We start from the raw sequence: 16,951 nt of genomic DNA, 5'->3' as shown, positions 1-16,951 counted from the left end.
CTTTTTTATATGTATTGTTGTATTCAACTTTCTAGTATTTTGTTTAAGATTTTTGTTTGAGGGATATTGGTCTGTAGTTTTCTTCTTTATCTGCTTTGGGCAATCTGACAATGCTAACCTCATAAAATGGGTTGGGGAGTTTTCCCTTTTCTGTTCTCTGGAAGAGATTGTGTAGAATTGGTGTTTTTTCTTCTTTAAATGTCTGTTAGAATTTACTAGAGAAACCATTCAGGCCAGGAGATTTTTTGGAAGTTTTTAAACTATGAATCAATTCCTTTAATAGGCATGGGATTATTCTGGTTATTTTTTTTTATTGGGTGCATTTGGTAAATTGTGGCTTTTAAGGACTTGTTTTATTTCGTCTACATCAAAGGTCATCAAACTTTTTCTGTAAATGGATAGATAGAAAATATTGTTGGCTTTTGTGCCATACAGACTCTGTTACAACTATTCAGCTCTGTCACTGTAGTATAAAAGCAACCATAGACAATATATAAATGAATGAGCATGGCTGTGGTATTTGTTTCCTGGGGCTGCCATAACAAAATGGGTGGCTCAAAACAACAGAAGTTTATTCTCTCACAGTTTGTGAGGTTAGAAGTCCAAAATCCAAGTGTTACAGGGCTATGCTCCCTCTGAAGACTCTAGGGAAGGATCATTCCATGTTTCTCTCAGTCCCAGAAGAAGCATCATGGCAGCATACCTCCCATCTTTAATTCAGTCTTCACCTGGCCTTCTTCCGTCCGTGTCTCTCTGTATCTCTGTATCCAAATCTTCCTTCCTGTATCCACTCCTCTTCTCATAAAGACATCAGTCATATTTGATTTAGGGCCCATCCTAATCCAGTATGACCTCATCTTAACTAATTACACTTGCAAAAACTCTAATCTCAAATAAAGTCACATTCTGAGGTTCTAGGTAAACATGAATTTGAGGGTGGGGTACTATTCAGACCAGTGGAGCCATGTTCCAAGAAAACTTTAGTTAAAAAACACAGGTCAGGGCTTCCCTGGTGGCGCAGTGGTTGAGAGTCCGCCTGCCGATGCAGGGGACGCGGGTTTGTGCCCCGGTCTGGGAGGATCCCACATGCCGCGGAGCGGCTGGGCCCGTGAGCCGTGGCCGCTGAGCCTGCGCGAGCGGAGCCGGTGGTCCGTAACGGGAGAGGCCACAGCAGTGAGAGGCCCGCGCAAAAAAAACCAAAACAAAACATAGGTGGGCCAGATTTGGTCCATGGGCCATGATTTGCTGACCTTTCACCAAGGTTGTTAAACTTATGGACATAGAGATGTTTGCAGTATTCTCTTTTTGATGTCTGTGAGATGGGTGGTTACATTCCCTCTTTCATTCCTGATATTGGTAATTTGCATCTTTTCTCTTTTTTCTGTCAATCTAGCAATAGGCTTATCAATTTTATTGATCTTTTCAAAGAACTAGATTTTAATCTTATTGATTCTTTTCTATTTTCTTCCTGGTTTCAATTTCATTGATTTCTGTTCTGATCTTTATTATTTACTCCTTCTGCTTACTTTGAGTTTAATTTGTACTCCCCACTGTCCCCCCACCCAGTTTCTTAAGGAAAAAGCTTAGATTGTCAATTTGAGACTTTTCTTCTTCTCTAATGTAAGTATTTAATATTATAAATTTTCCTCTAAGCATTTCTTTAACTGCATGCTACACATTTTCATATGTTCTATTTTCATTTTCATTCAGTTCAAAATATTTTCTTTTTAAGATTTCCTCTTTGATCCATGAGTTACTTATAAGTATGTTGTTTAATTTCAAAGTGTTTGGAGATATTCCAATTATCTTTCTGTTATTGATTTTTAGTTTAATTTATTATGGTCAGAAAACATACTTTGAATTCGATTTTTCAGAATTTGTTAATGCAAATGTTCAACTTTTGGTATTGTCCCACAGATCCCTGAATTTCTAATCATCTTTTTTTCAAAACTTTTTTCTGTCTGTTTTTCAAAATGAATAGCTATCAGTCACCCAAGTTCATTCATTCTTCCCTCTGTCATCTTCACTCTGCTATTGGGCCCATCCAGTGAATTTTTAATTCAGTTATTGTATTTTTCAGTTCTAAAATTTCTGTTTGGTTCTTCTTCTTTATATCTTCTGTTTCTTTGCTGAGTCTTTCTAACTTTCTATCTACTTCAATAGTGTTCACTCTGACTTCTTGGAGCATGGTTATAACAGCTGCTTTGAAGTCTTTTTCTGATAATCCAACATCTGTGTCATCTTGGGGTTGGCATTTGTTCCTTTTCTTTTCCCTTGTGAGTTAAGATTTTCCTTGTTCTTAACATGCCAAGCAATTTTGGATTTTATCCTAGCTATTTTGGATCTTATTTAAATCCTAAGAAGCGTGTTGGGTTTTTTTGTTTTTGTTTTTGTTTTTTTTGTTAGCAGGTAATCAACCAAATTAGGTTTAGGCTGCAAGTTCTGCCCTGCCTTCTGTGGGTTGTGGTTCCAATACCAGTTTAGTTTTCAAAGTGTTTGCAGTGCTTTGAGGAACAGTCTCACGTGTGTGCAACCCACTGGCCAGTCTGAAATCTAGGTGGTAATCTGCACTGTAGCTCAGTTCTCAAAGCCTGGATCAGCTGTTTAGCATCAGATCCAGGCATACACAGCTCAGAGGTGAGGCCTGAGATTCACACACAGGAACAAGTAACGGGAGAACAAGAAGAAGAAGAAAGTAGTGGGGATTTGCCCTATGCCCTTGGGATCACAGCTACTCTGGTGAGAGATAAGAGTTTCCCTCTCTCAGAGATTTAGACACCTGCTCTGCTGACCAAATCTCCATCACTGTGCAACCATCACCACTGCCACTACAGTATTGCCTGGGGGCTTGGGCCAGAAAAAAGCGGAAAAAAATAAAAGCAACAGGGGATGTCCCCTACTCTCAATAACCCATAGGGGTCCCCTTTCCCACTCCTTGGTCCAGAAATAGAAAGCTTCTCATGGAGCTCTTTCTGTCCACACCCAATGAGCACTTCTGAGTTTCAGGCTGCCTTTAAGTCCAGGATGGGCAATACCAGAGGGGTGAAACTTGTCATTCTTCCTTAATCCGCCTGCCACCATTTATTTTTCAGAATCCTTTGATACCTGCTCCAAGAATTCAAGATTTATAGTTTTATGCAGTGGGAGACAAGGTGGGGGTATACCTACTCCATCTCCTCAGAACAAGAACTCAAAATCTTATAAAAGAGGAAACACCCACCTCCTTTTGTTGATGTCTGAAACTGCACCATCAGAGACCCCCTTCACGATGGCAGTCATTTTGTCAGCCTACTTCTAAGGACCAGGTTGCCCGTAACTCACCCAACAACAACCCAAGACACAATCTGCTGCAAACACCCAGGTCTCTCCTCTTCCCCACCCAGGCTCTTCCTAACCCACCTGTGTGCTCACAGGGAAAGTTCCCCTCACTTTGAGACAGAATAGGAGAACCCTCCCCTGCTAATGACGCTCCCTGATTGATGGCAGGGCCCGCACGGCAGGAGCGGCGGACCCAAGCCAGTACCTTGGAGAGCTCCCACCACTCTCCTGGGGAGGAGGAAGACAGAGCTGTAAACCTGGCTGACACTGTGAGGCAGGGCTTTCCACTCTATCATGATTTAATCGCTTGTTTACTTGTCTGTCTCTATGGGTGGGGAACTTCTTCAAAGGGGCCAGAGCCTTGTCCCCTGTTTATCTCCAGAGTCCAGCACTGTACCTGGCATGCCAATAAAGAGATGATGAGTGGATGCATGCACGATGTTATGATCTAATTCTTTCCCCTTGGCCCCTCTTCTCCCAGTCCTTTCTTGCCTCTCAAGGGCTAAATTAATTTACCATTTATTGGGCATCCTCTATGTGCCAGACATTTTGCATTTAATATCTCATTTAATCCCCCAATGGGGGAGGTAGTATCATTCTCTTTAACTAATTAAAAGCTTAGGCTAAGAAACTTACTTGACTAAATCACATAACAAGTAAAATGGAGAACCCAGGATTTGAACCCAGGACAGTTTGTTTCAGTTGTTCATCATTCTTGGTCCTCCCTTTGCTTCTCCAATCTCAGCACCACCCCTGGGGCTTAGGCACCACCACGCCCATGGCAGAGACTGTTTATTATCCCTCCAAATCCATTCTCCTCATATTCCCAATTTTAGCTGGGCATCTGGAGTCACGTAGAATAAAAACTAAATTTTCCAGTCTCCTTTGCTGCTACGTGTGGTGAATATGTAAGTAGAATCGATACGTGCAACTTTGTGGAGTGTACGCGAAGGGAGGGGGCACTCCCTTCCTTGCCCCTTTCTTCTTCCTGTTGACTAGGAAGTGGATGTGACTCGCTGCTGGTATCCAAGCAGCCATCTCTTTCCATGACACAGAAGCCATCTACTAAAGATGGCAGAGCAAAAAGACAAAAGGGGTCTGAGGATCAGCCCTAGACTGATACACTAAGATTTCTTTTATGTGAAAGAAATAAATATTCCTTTGATTTAGCCACTGTTATTTGGGGTTTTCTGTCAACCTGAACTTAATCCTATTTAATAACACCCCTTACCTGGATGACCACAAGAGGCTTTACATAGCCTTCCCTCTTCTTTCATTGCAACCCAAGCTATCCTACAAACCACCTTCCCTTTAAACACTACTTTTCTCATGTCTTTCCCCAACTTATAGACTTTAAGTGGCTCCCTATTTCTTACTGAAAGTAATTCCATATTTATTACCCTGACATTCAAGGTCCCACTAGTAACTGGATTCATCTTGTCTCACAGTCTTCACACATGCTTACTCTGCTAAACAGACTGGCTTCCTTGAGGTCTCCATCACACACTGTCTTGGTCAGGGTATGCCAGCTGCTGTAATAAATAACCCCCAAATCTCAGTGACTTATCATAAGCAAGGTTAATTCCCCCGCATGTCACAATCTGATGGGTGAGAGGTAAAGTTCTGTCCCACACAGTCATTCAGGGACCCAGGCTCTCTCATCTGGTAACATCGCTATCCTCAAGTTGCAGACTCCAAGGTTATCATGCAAGAGGAGGAAAGAGTATGGAGGATCAAGCAGAAGAATTTATGGGAAGCCTAGAAGCAGTGCTCATTAGTTTCATCCATAGTCTGTTGTCCAGATCTCGGTCACATGGGCCAACTGAACTGCAAAGGTGTCTGTGTCTGGGAAATGTAGTTTTTCTGAATACCCAAGAGAGAAATGACAGTGCTTTGTTGAATACATAACATTGTCTCTGTCACACATGCCTTACTCTTCTTAGCTCTGAGCCTTTGCATATACTTTTCCTCCTACCTTGGAGTGCTTGCCTTCAGTCCCTGCCAAATCCTCCCCATTCTTGGAGGCCATACAAAACCTCTTCCTTGAAGCTCTCCCTGATTGCTCTCTCCCCTGAATGAACAAACCATGGAATTTCTCGAAACATGCAATTTGGCACAGTTTGTTTTTATGTGTGAGGGTCCAGACAGCAGCTAGAGGACACTGAGAAGTCAAAGACAATGATTTATATACACATGTTCAAAAAATGTTTGTTGGAAGTGAACGTTATCAGAAATTGTACATATTGAAACCTGATAGGATGCAATAAGAACACAGAATCACTTTGTTGATATTTTTGGCCAAAGATGCATAACTTGAATCTAATTATGAGGAAAGCAACTGAAATTGAGGGACATTGTACAAAATAACTGGCCTGTAATCTTTAAACATGTTGAAGTTATAAAAGTCAAGGAAAAATCAAAGCACCATTTTGGAGTGAAAGAAGCTTCACGTGACAGAAACATGACAACTAAATACAACACGTGATTCTAGACTGCATCTTTATGCTATAAAAGATATTATAGGGACAGCTGTCAAAACGTGAACAGAGTCTGAGGCTCAAATGGTAGTAATATATTAATTTTAATTTCCTGATTTTGATGGTTGTATTGTGGCAATGCAGGAGAATGCTGTCGTGTGTAGGAAATATTAACGTATTTGGGAGTGATCGGACATTAGGTCTGCAACTTACTTTCAAATGGTTCAGAAAATACATAGTTATTTGTAACATACTTCCAGCTCTTCTGTGAGTTTGTTGTTGTCTCAAAAAATAAAATACTTGTTGGAGGAAAATATCAATAAATCTCCAAGTTCAGGCAAAAAGGCACATTTCACAGGCAAGCCTCCTCTCTTGTCCCCTGGGCCCTGCCCTCGGGATTTCAGCAATAATTATCACTGCTTTGGTGTGGGCTGCGGATGGCCCACACTGCAGCCACTCCCCCTTCTCCTTCTCTCAGTGAACCCTAACTTTGTTGGGGCTCAGCCGTGTGCCCAGCCTCTGGCGTGAGTCACTGGTGTAAGCCAAGTGTGACAGACCACTCCTCTTTGTCAGACGCTGCAGTTCCTGTTCCAGGCAATGACTTGTTAGGTCTTTCAGATCAACCCTTCTTCTAAAAACAACAAAAAGCACTGGAAAAATACATTTTAAGAAGTAAACTTAAAAGCTTCAAAAAAGATGAAAAGACAGCAGGGAATACCAAGCTAATTTGGGGATGGAATCTCATAACCCGAGAGGTAAGCACCAATGCTGCTTATCCTGAGGTTCTTTGCAGACACTGTTCATTGGGCTTTTGTTTAGGGGATGTTCCAGATGAGAGGCACAGAAGTCAAAGTCCGCCAAGGCCCAGGTGGGGGGATCTTCCAGGAGGCCCTCCCTACATCAAGCTGGAGCCCCACCCCGAAGGGTGCACCCTTGGGGTAAGGGTGCCAGAGGCTGGCTTTCCCATACTCCCTTGCAGTTCGGGACGACTGTATGTATGACTCAGTCCTAACCAATGAGACATAGGGGAAATCTGTGGGACAAGTTCTGGGAATGACTTTTCTCCCTGATGAAAGGAGAGAGGGCATGAGGGGAGTCCCCTTCTTCTCTCTCCTTCCTTGCAGCTCCGGATGCTGTCTTTGGAAGTTGTGATGTGGTGCTCTAGCAGCCATCTTGTGACCATGAGGTGGATACTATGAACATGCTGAAGGTGGCAGAGCTGAGGGATCTGTGAAGAGCCAGGTCATTGACCAACACTGGAACCACTTCCAGACTTTTAGCTCTTTGAGAAAAACCATTTAAAGCTACTTTGGGTCTAGTATTCTATTCCTTCTAGTGGAAGACATCTCTCTTATTTGAGAAAACCAAGTACACACCACAACTGTGTGGCAGGGGGCTTGTCTGCTCTCACTTCCATCACTTATATACCCTCAGAGTCTCAGGGGCACCCCCTCTGTGAATTCACTGGGATCTCAGGAAGAACAAGGAAGGTGGGGGAAGAGTAAATATCCAAACCCCTCACCCTCATAGGCTCAGAAAGTCCACAGCTGTTTATACTCGACCCTCATCTCCTCTGCCACAGGGTTGCTGAATTCAAGGTTAAGAGGGAGATCCCAGTCCCAGTCTCTGTTTCATCTCCCTGCAGGATTTGAATACATATCTGGGGCTCATTTGTTTGCTCTGTGAAGTGGAGAGATTGATCCCTGCTATACCTGTGTCTCAGGGTTGACATTAGGGTTGGCTGAGAAAACCCCTTATCCTGCTTAATTAAGCCTCTTATCCCTTGCTGGTGCTTTACATACTTCATCTCCTTTAGTGTAATCCACCCACATCCTGAGGGGTGGGTATTATTAATACCCAGTTTACAGACAAGGAAACAGAGGTTCACTGAGCTTACATGACTTGCCCAAATCACACAGCTCTTAAGTGAGTTAATACTCTTAACTCAGATCTGTCCAACTTCAAATCATTGCCTTTTCCCAGCCCCCACCCCACCTCACCATGATGGGCAGCTTGGGGCTGGGGGCATATATAAGGTCAGAGGCAATCAGGGAAGACTTCCTGGAAGAGGTAGGGAAGGCCAGGCCTCGAATTCTGGGGAGAAATTAGAGACAGATGAAAAGCCAAACACCCTTGAAGGAACTGAGTTAGAGCTTCAGAGCTTGGGAGGGAGGGAGTTCCAGGGAGATGGGGCTGGGGCTGGGAGAGGGCCAGTGGGCATAACTTCGAGGGACAGGGAGTAGAGCCTGAGGCTAAGCACCTAAACTCAAGAGGCAAAGGGCTAGATTACCTCCCAGCTCTGCTACTTACCAGGTATGTGACTCAGGGCAAGTTTTCTAATGTCTCTGTGCCTAGTTTTCTCATCTGGAAAGTGAGTTTGATAATAGTAGATACCTTATTGCTTTTAGCTACAATGATGTCCAGTACTTGACAAGTGTTATTATCATAGCTCTCCCTTTCCCCTCCTGCAGATTTGTTTGGCCAGTCGGGGTGCCACAGAGAGCGCCTGGATGTGCTCTACCCCTCAAGGCCTTGGTCCTTCTGCTGAAGATGCCCACTGCCCCCAGAACTCCACCAACATGGGCTTCCTCTAACCCCAGCTGTCCTCCTCCCTCCCCTCTTCTATGTGGGAGAATGAGAGAGATAAGAACCAGAAGCTTCAATTAAAACCGAGTCGCTTGAACAATAATGGAAAAGTAATTGAGCTAAATTGAAATGTAATTGGAAAAAAAAAACCAACAATCATGGCTTAACATGGATTTAGAAACCAGGTTGGGGGCAGGGGACTTTCTACTCTCTCGTCTCCAAATCTCCTTCTTTCTTCCCCATCCCTCAGGGGACCCCATCACCTCTCAGCCCAGGGTCCCCACGAGCTCCTCCCTATCTTCCTGCAGCTCCTCTCTACCCTCATCCTCACCCCCAGGCATCCTAGACAGTGCTTCTCAATCGGGACAATTTTGCACACATACACGATCCAAGAGACATTTGCCAATGTCTGGAGATATTTTTGGTTGTCACGATGGATGGTGGGTCAGTGCTACTGGCACCTAGTAGGTAGAGACCAGGGACACAAGGCACAGGACAGTCCCCCACAGCAAAGAATTATCCAGCCCCAGATGTTAACAGTGCTGAGGTTGAGAAAGTGCCCTGCTCCGGCTCTCCACCCTGCCTAGGCCCAGCCCTCAACAAAAGGACCTCTAGTTTCCTCTCCCCTTTCCAGCATCAGGAGGCACCCTCTTTTTTATGTGTCCCCTGTAAATTTCAAGACCTTCACCCTCAGCAGAGACAAGGGCAGATGTCTTTACTTTATGGGGACCACTTATCTCCCCCCTGGGGAATTCACCCTGACTTCCTTCCTCTCTTCCCATACCTTTTCCCCTCTCCCCTTCTTCTTCTTTTCTCCCTCTGTCCAACTCCCTTGCATGGGCCCATCTGGAGACCAAGCAGTGGACAGGATGACCTTTCAAATCTCCCTGCCATCCCTATCACCCAAAAAGCCCTCCACGGCCAGTCCTTGGAGAGACCCATCACCACGCTAGGATGTGGAAGCCAGAAGTGTCCTTAGAGATCATCTTCATGGGTGGAAGGGGAGGGCATGCCCCCTCCAGACTCCCTGCCCCCACTCCAGCCACTGTGCTACCTGGGCATCAGGAGTGAGGAGCTCCCCGTCCTCAGGCCCCCTTCCCCTCTGTCCACATCGAAAAGTAGACCTGCCACCCACAGAAGCAGGGCCTGCCCTCCCCCACCCCTCCATCTCCTCCCATCTCTCCCCCTTCCTGGCCAACTTCTGAGCTCTGGTGTGTGACTCCAGTCGGGGGGGCAGCGGGGGGGCGGGGAGGTGAGCTGGAGGTGCCAGTTTGGGCTCCTGATAAACTCAGAAGTCAGCCGGCGTGAAATGAAGAAATATGGCTCCCGGTAAATGTTTATTTTCTATCAGAAATTAGCAAACCAAATGTAATTAAAAACAACTCTGTGTGTGCCTTCTCCACTCCCACCCCCAACCCCAAGTCTAGAAAATGACATCTCAAAGTACTGAGTCATAAAGACCGTGTCCTAATTAGCAGGCTGCCCCTGCGGCTAAGGCCACCTCCCTCAGACTCCCCAGGAAGTGGCTGGTACCCCGCAGGGGCCAGACCTATGAAGCCTCTGCTGGTCCCCTCTCTCCTTTGGCCCTCATCCAGGTCTGAAGAGCTTGAACCCTGAGCAGGGTCCAACAAGGGTGGAGGGACAGCAAAACACACCTCTCATCAGTGAGTCTGATGGGAGAGGCAGGACCCCAACCTCCTCCTCTGCGTGGCAACCACCTGTCCCTGGGGAAGGAGCTGGGGTTGCTCACTGAAAAAATAGCTTTGGGAAATCAGCAGAACCTGATTCCCTCACTTTCTAGCCCTGTGACCTTGGATAAGTCCCTTTAATTCTCTGAGCCTCAGTTTCTCTATTTGTAAAATGAGGGGTTGTGAGGCCCCCTTGCAGATTCACCAGATGTGTAGTGAGCCCCTACTATGTGCAGGACACATACAAAACAAACATACAAAATCCCTGCTCTCAGGATTTACCTTCTGCAGAATGTGGTAAAGTGTGTAGCACACAGTAGGTGCTCAGTAGTCGAGAGTGTTCTCTCTCATGGTCTCCATTCATCATCAGGCTGACAGAGTAGTCCTGGCAGCGTTGTCACCACCTAGTCTGGGTAATAGTTACCACTCTTTATTGAGTGCCTACTGTGTGCCTGGCACTGTGCTAGGCGCTGCTCCTCCAGTGTGGCTCAGCTAAAGGGCTGGCTTCCAAGACTAAGGCCTGTGCTGCCGCAGGATGGGCACCAGCCCAACTCCCAACTGCCAGCACCTGCAGCTCTTTGCCTGCTTACTCTCTGGAGCAGCCCAAACCATCCTGCTATGCTCACAAATGACACCTCCTCTGGGAAGCCTATCCTGATTGCTAGAGCCTGCTCAACTCTGCCCCATGGAATCTGGCTTCCTTCAGCTCTGTGTAGACTCTGCTTTGACACTTGGCACAGACCTCCTGGTATTAGAAGTTCTATTTCACATGTCCAACTTCAGCTCATCATATGGATTGATTCTTCCTTCCTCCCCCACTTGTGCCACCCAAAGTTTGGGGTTCAAATTGTGGCTCTCTCACTTAACAGCTGCGTGACCTGGGCCAAGTGATTTAACTTCACTGAGCCTCAGTTTCCTCATCTGAATACCATGGATGATAATAATAGGAATTTATTTCATGCCTGTTTCAAGAAATAAAGGAGATGAGGCAGATAAACGATTTGACAAGTTACCAGGCACATTGTGAGGGAAGGAGACAGCTGTGCCCTCCTAACTGATAATTCTTATATGGTCTTCCCAGCCCCCACCACTCTCCTGGGACTGGCATACCCCTTCTTGTGGGAGATGGACCCCACCTGTCCAGCTCTGAGATCCTGGTAGAAAGCATCTATCAGGCACCTCCCCCCACCATTGGCCATAGATGACCAGTTGAGGAGTTAGCCTGTGCCCAAAGCGGGGCCAATCAGAATTCTTCCCTGGGATTCTTCAAATTGAAGCTGGGAGACACGAGGGAGAAAGCCACAGTGCCTGCCATGTGGAGGAAGAGGGTCTGAGAGACTTCAGTCAACAGGCAGAGAGGTAGAAACCAGAGGGAAAAATGACAGAAAGTTTTGGCAGCGTTTGAGTCCTGGGATCCAGTTGTCACCAAGGCTCTCCTGCCTGCTCGGCCCTCCCTTCCTTTGATTATGAGAGATATTCTGAATCCTTCTCATAAGTCCCCCCCCCCTCCTTTTTAATTTTTTTCCCCTTAGTTCAGTCATTTAAGCTGGGTTTCTGTCATTTGCTCCCCATCCAGTAGTTCTGGCCAACAGAGAACTCCCAGGAAACCATCGTTCTGGAATCTGCCCGAGAACAAAAGGGACAGGACTTTGTGAATGGAGAAGGGGAGGTGAGAGGGCCTCTGGGCATGTCCTCAGAGTACTTCCTGTTTTCCTTCCTCACAAAGGATATAGCGAAAAGAAACTGTAGCCCCAAAGAAGGCTGATTAGTGATCAAGAAAAACTCCCCAATGCCATGAGCATGAAGTTCAGAAGCTGAGAGTGTGTATTTATTGCCATGATAAGTTAGTGGAGGGCAGCATGGCGGGGGGCTGGTCATGAAGTACTCTAGAACCTTGACCTCAGGTGGGGCGTCATTGCCCCTTTCTACCCACTGGCCACAACTGAGTGGCTGGGGGCACTCCTAGGAGGCAAGGGGGTGGGCAGGGGCCTCCATGGAGCCAGCCCAGGAGAGGCTGCTGGTTGATTGTCTGCGTATCTTTTCACTCCATTCTCCAGACTGCTCAAGGAAAATTGCTTCCCTAATTGGCTCTTCTCTCAAACAAGCTGTAATGAGGCTAAGCTTCATTCCAAGGGTGCTTAACCACCCTCTACCATCACTGGATGCCATGTGCAGCCCCTGTCACAGTCACTGCCCAAATTAGAGGGGGTTAGGAGCAGGGGGGAAGACCAAATATTCTTGCCTGCTCTGGTATCAGAAGCCAGGCACTGCTCTGGTCCTGAGAAAATAAAGGGACCAGGAGACTTGCCCTCAGGGGATTCCAGATTTAAGAAGGCTGGGCGGGAGGAAGAGACACAGCCTTGCCTTACAGAAGCCCCGGTCTAGGGGGGGAGATACATCGCAGCCCTCAGAAAGCCCCAGTATGACGGGGAGACAAAATTCTGCACTCAATAATTTCCAGACAGGGTGGGGGAGACAGCCCCGCCCTCAGGGAGCCCCAGTTTGAGGGGAGACACAGCCCTGCCCTCAGGGAGCCCCAGTCTGAGGGGAGACACAGCCCTGCCCTCAGGGGGCCCTGGTCTAAGGGGAGACACAGCCCCGCCCTCAGGGAGCCCCAGTCTGAAGAGGCCATATAAGCACTGTCCTTGGATTAGGAACTACTATTTTTTCCTTGGGTCACTTACCCATTGGACAAGTACTTATTGAGCATCTACTGGGTGTCATGCTGCATTTCCAGCACTGCATTGAAGAAATAAGTCTAAAGAAAAAGAATAAAGGCCCTGCCCTTATGGAGCTCACACTGTATTACGAAGGAAGCATTACCCACTTTCCCACAACCTCCATTGCCAGACCCAGCTCCAAGTATTGAGACTTGGGCTGCTGCAGGCCACCTTGCAGGAGAGGCTGGTTTTATTAAATAGGATAAAACTAAACTCCTATAACAGAGAATCCAAAATGCAAGTAAGAGAATTATAATTTCCTCGATGCAGTTTGAGTGCCAGGGTGGTAAGAAGCTCTTCTCTAAAGGGGATGTGGAGACCCTGACTATACGCTCGTAGTCTGCTGGCCTCCATCACTTCCCACCACATCTCACAGAGAGAGCTTAGTCCCATGGTTCGTGGGTGCAAGGGAGGTTGAGAAAAATGTGCAGCTGGGCAGCCATGTGCTGCTGGGCTACTATCCCATCACCGAGGGAGAATGGTTTGGGTTGTCAGCTAGCAATCTACTCCAGTATGAGACTTCATTTTCCCTGACATTCAACTACGCAGTCAGCTCCGGGGGTCAACGATCTCATCCACTTTACCTGTGCCCACACCTGGTACAGCACCGGGCACTCAAAATACCTCTCAATTCATATGTTGATTCAGAAATAGGAAGCTGATATTATCAATTATCTACTGGTATGTGCCAAACTCAAGGGCTTAAAGTAAGAACCATGTTATTTACTCTCAATCCTGGGAGTCAGCAATCTGGGCTGGGTTCTTACCAGGGATTCCTCACGTGGCTGCGGTCAGTGGCTTGACTGGGACAGGATGTTTTCAGGTGAACTCACTTACACGTGTCTGGAGGTTGGTGCTGGCCGTCAGCTGGGCCTTGTTGTCTCCAGCATCTAGCAGGATAGCTCAGCAAGAAAGCGAGAAGAGAAGTTGCAAGGCCCTTGAGGCTTAGGCTTGGCCATTGCACATGACTTCTGCTGTATTCTACTGAGCAAAGCCAGCCCAGATTCAAAGGCTAGGGAAGAAGTCTCTGTCTCTTGATGGGAGGAGTGGCAAAGAATTTGTGGCCAGTTAAAACCTTGTTGTCTGGGACTTCCCTGGTGGTCCAGTGGTGAAGAATTTGCCTTCCAATTCAGGGGACGTGGGTTCGAGCCCTGGTTGGGGAACTAAGATCCCACATCCTGCGGGGCAACTGAAACCTGCACACCACAACTACTGAGCCCGCATGCCGCAAACTGTAGAGCCCGTGCACTCAGGACCCGGGGCGCCACAACTAGAGAGAGACAACCCGCACGCCACAAATAGAGAGAAGCCCGCACTGCAACGAAAGATCCTCACACCTCAGTGAAGACTCCGCATGCCGCAACTAAGACACGATGCAGGCTAAGTAATCAAAGAAAATAAATAAATAAAATCTGGTTGTCTATTGCTGCATGACAAGCCACTCCAAAACTAAGGGGCTTAAAACAATGATGGTATTTCTTTTGCTCATGAATCTTCAAATTGGACAGGGTTTGTGGGGACAGATCATCTCTACTCCACCAGCACTTCAAGCTAGGGTGGCTTGAAGGATGGGGGTGAAATGATCTGAAACTCACTCAGGTGACTGGGGGCTGATGTTGGCTCTCAGCTGACACCTCACCTGGGGCTGCCGTCCTGGACACCTATATGTGGTCCCTCTCTGCGGCTTGTGCTTTCTCCCAGCATGGAGATGGGTTCCCAGGGAGATTATCGAGAGTCGGACAGAAAGAGAGTGGCAGATAGATGGACCCAGGCAGAGCTGTATCACATTCTCTTGGTGGAGGCAGTCACAATCTACCCAATTTCGAGAGGGGAGAAAATAGATTCATTTTTACATATATATATATTTTTAAATTTATTTTTGGCTGCGTTGGGTCTTTGTTGCTGTGTGCGGGCTTTCTCTAGTTGTGGCGAGCAGGGGCTACTCTTCGTTGCGGTGCACGGGCTTCTCACTGCGATGGCTTCCCTTGTTGCGGAGCACGGGCTCTAGGCACGTGGGCTTCAGTAGTTGCAGCGCGTGGGCTCAGTAGTTGTGGCGTACGGGCTTAGTTGCTCCGCGGCATGTGGAATCTCCCAGACCAGGGCTTGAACCCGTGTCCCCTGCATTGGCAGGCAGATTCTTAGCCACTGCGCCACCAGGGAAGTCCCAAAAATAGATTCACTTTTGATGAGGAGTGTTCGGGTCCTGGAAGAAATATTGCTGAGGCCAATTTTGCAAAATACAATCTAGCACACACTCCTGATTCTTCATCCATGTACCAAACTCCTGTGGTGCCCAGGACTGCCAAACACAGAGTGAGGACCATTCACACAGAGTCTCTGCTTCCCAAAGGAAGTGAGTCACTTTGAAACCCCAAGCGTGGGAGACTGACAGCCTATCTTCAGAGGCATCAGAAGGGGGCCTGGGTGAGATGCCAGTACTGATGCCTGTCACACCCAAGAACAAAGAGAGAGTTCACATTTCAGCAGGCAGGATTCTCATTAGAACCTAAGAAGGATTTTTTAAATTAATTAATTAATTTATTTATTTAGGTTGTGCTGGGTCTCGCTGCGGCACATGGGATCTTTGTTGTGGCACATGGGCTTCTTAGTATGTGGCATGCGTACTTCTTAATTGCGGCACGCATGCGGGATCTAGTTCCCTGACCAGGGATTGAACCCAAGCCCCTTGTATTGGGAGCACAGAGTCTTACCCACTGGACCACCAGGGAAGTCCCCAAGAAGGGTTTTTCTAAGCACAGATTTGTTCTGAGAGACATGCTCTCACTTGCCATCGTCACTGTTCTCCCTTCCTTCATTCTACATCACTGGTTCAGTAGGGGTAGTCCACGTGAGAGGACAGGTGGGCCAACACACAGCCCCCCAAATGTAATGTCATTGGTGATCTTTGCTTTTTGGTTTGGATGCATGTCTGGGCAGAGGAGGTGCTCACAAAAGTGTGTTGGATGTGAATGTCTAGACTTGCCTTATTCTCCCACTAGATCATGAGCTCCTGAAATCTGGGGCCTTGGCACATGGCACAGCGCTTTCTACAAAGTATGTGTTTATACATGTTTGATGAATGAACAAGTGAATGAATGAATGAATGAGTGAAAAAATCAATGACTGCTAATTGCCCCCCATATCTTTTCTCACTTTCTTTTACAGTAAAACAAAAATTATAATTTATTGCTAGACACATGGCAACGTAGAATAGAGCATGCGTTTCCCAGTCTCCTTTGTATCTTGGAGGGGCCAGAACTTTGTAGCTAGTTCTGGCCAATGACATGTGAACAAAAAAGTGTGGGATATGTTAACTTCCAGATCACACCTTCGAAAGAGAGAACAAGGCCCTCTTGCCTTTCTCCCTTCCCTCAAGCTGAGATGTGATGCAGTGGGGACACCTTGAAGCATGTGGTGAAGCAATGAGCTAGACGGATCCTGGGTCTCTGACATCTCAGACCTGCCACCCCAGCCCTTGACTACTTACACTCAGACTATTTTGTGAGAGAGAAATCAATTCCTATTTAACTTAGCCACTGTTACATGGGGTCTCTGTTAGAACATCTGAACCACTATCCTAATCAATTCAGTAAGAAGGTGAATACATGCATGAGTGAATTTGTGAGTAAGTAAATGACCAACTGAATGAATGTCTAAATTGTGCTGTTATGGTGACAGCAAAATAATAATATTTATAAAGCTTTAACAATTATGACACTTGTTTACTTAACAAGTAGTATGAAGGGGTCATGGGGTGGTTTCAGGAATGACTCAACAGCTCAAACAATCATTAAGGACCCCAGGTTCATTCTACTTTTCCACTCCACCATCTTCAGAGTGTTGGTTTTCATCATTGTGCTTGGTGCCTCATGGTCACAGTATGGCTACCACTGTGCCAGACATCATGAGCTCACACAATCATGCCCACAGGCAGGAAGCAGGATGAGGGCCAGGGTGGTGAGATAGGATTATTCTCCGGAGTTTCCTTCTTTCAACAGGGAGGAAAACCTTTCCCAAAAGCTCGCAGCAGACTTCCTCTCGTATCTATTGGTCATAAGTGGGTCACATAAGCCAGCTCTAGCTGCAAGGGAGGCTGAGAAATGAGTACCTCAGTTTTTCAAGCTCTATGGTGGGAGGTGGGCAAAAAAGAAGGGAGTTACTG

The sequence above is a fragment of the Monodon monoceros genome, unplaced genomic scaffold, assembly GCF_005190385.1.
Source record: "Monodon monoceros isolate NGI ecotype Baffin Bay Population unplaced genomic scaffold, NGI_Narwhal_1 Super_Scaffold_3, whole genome shotgun sequence".
In the NCBI taxonomy this organism is placed as follows: Eukaryota; Metazoa; Chordata; class Mammalia; order Artiodactyla; family Monodontidae; genus Monodon; species Monodon monoceros.
Note: the sequence above shows the minus strand (reverse complement) of the source record.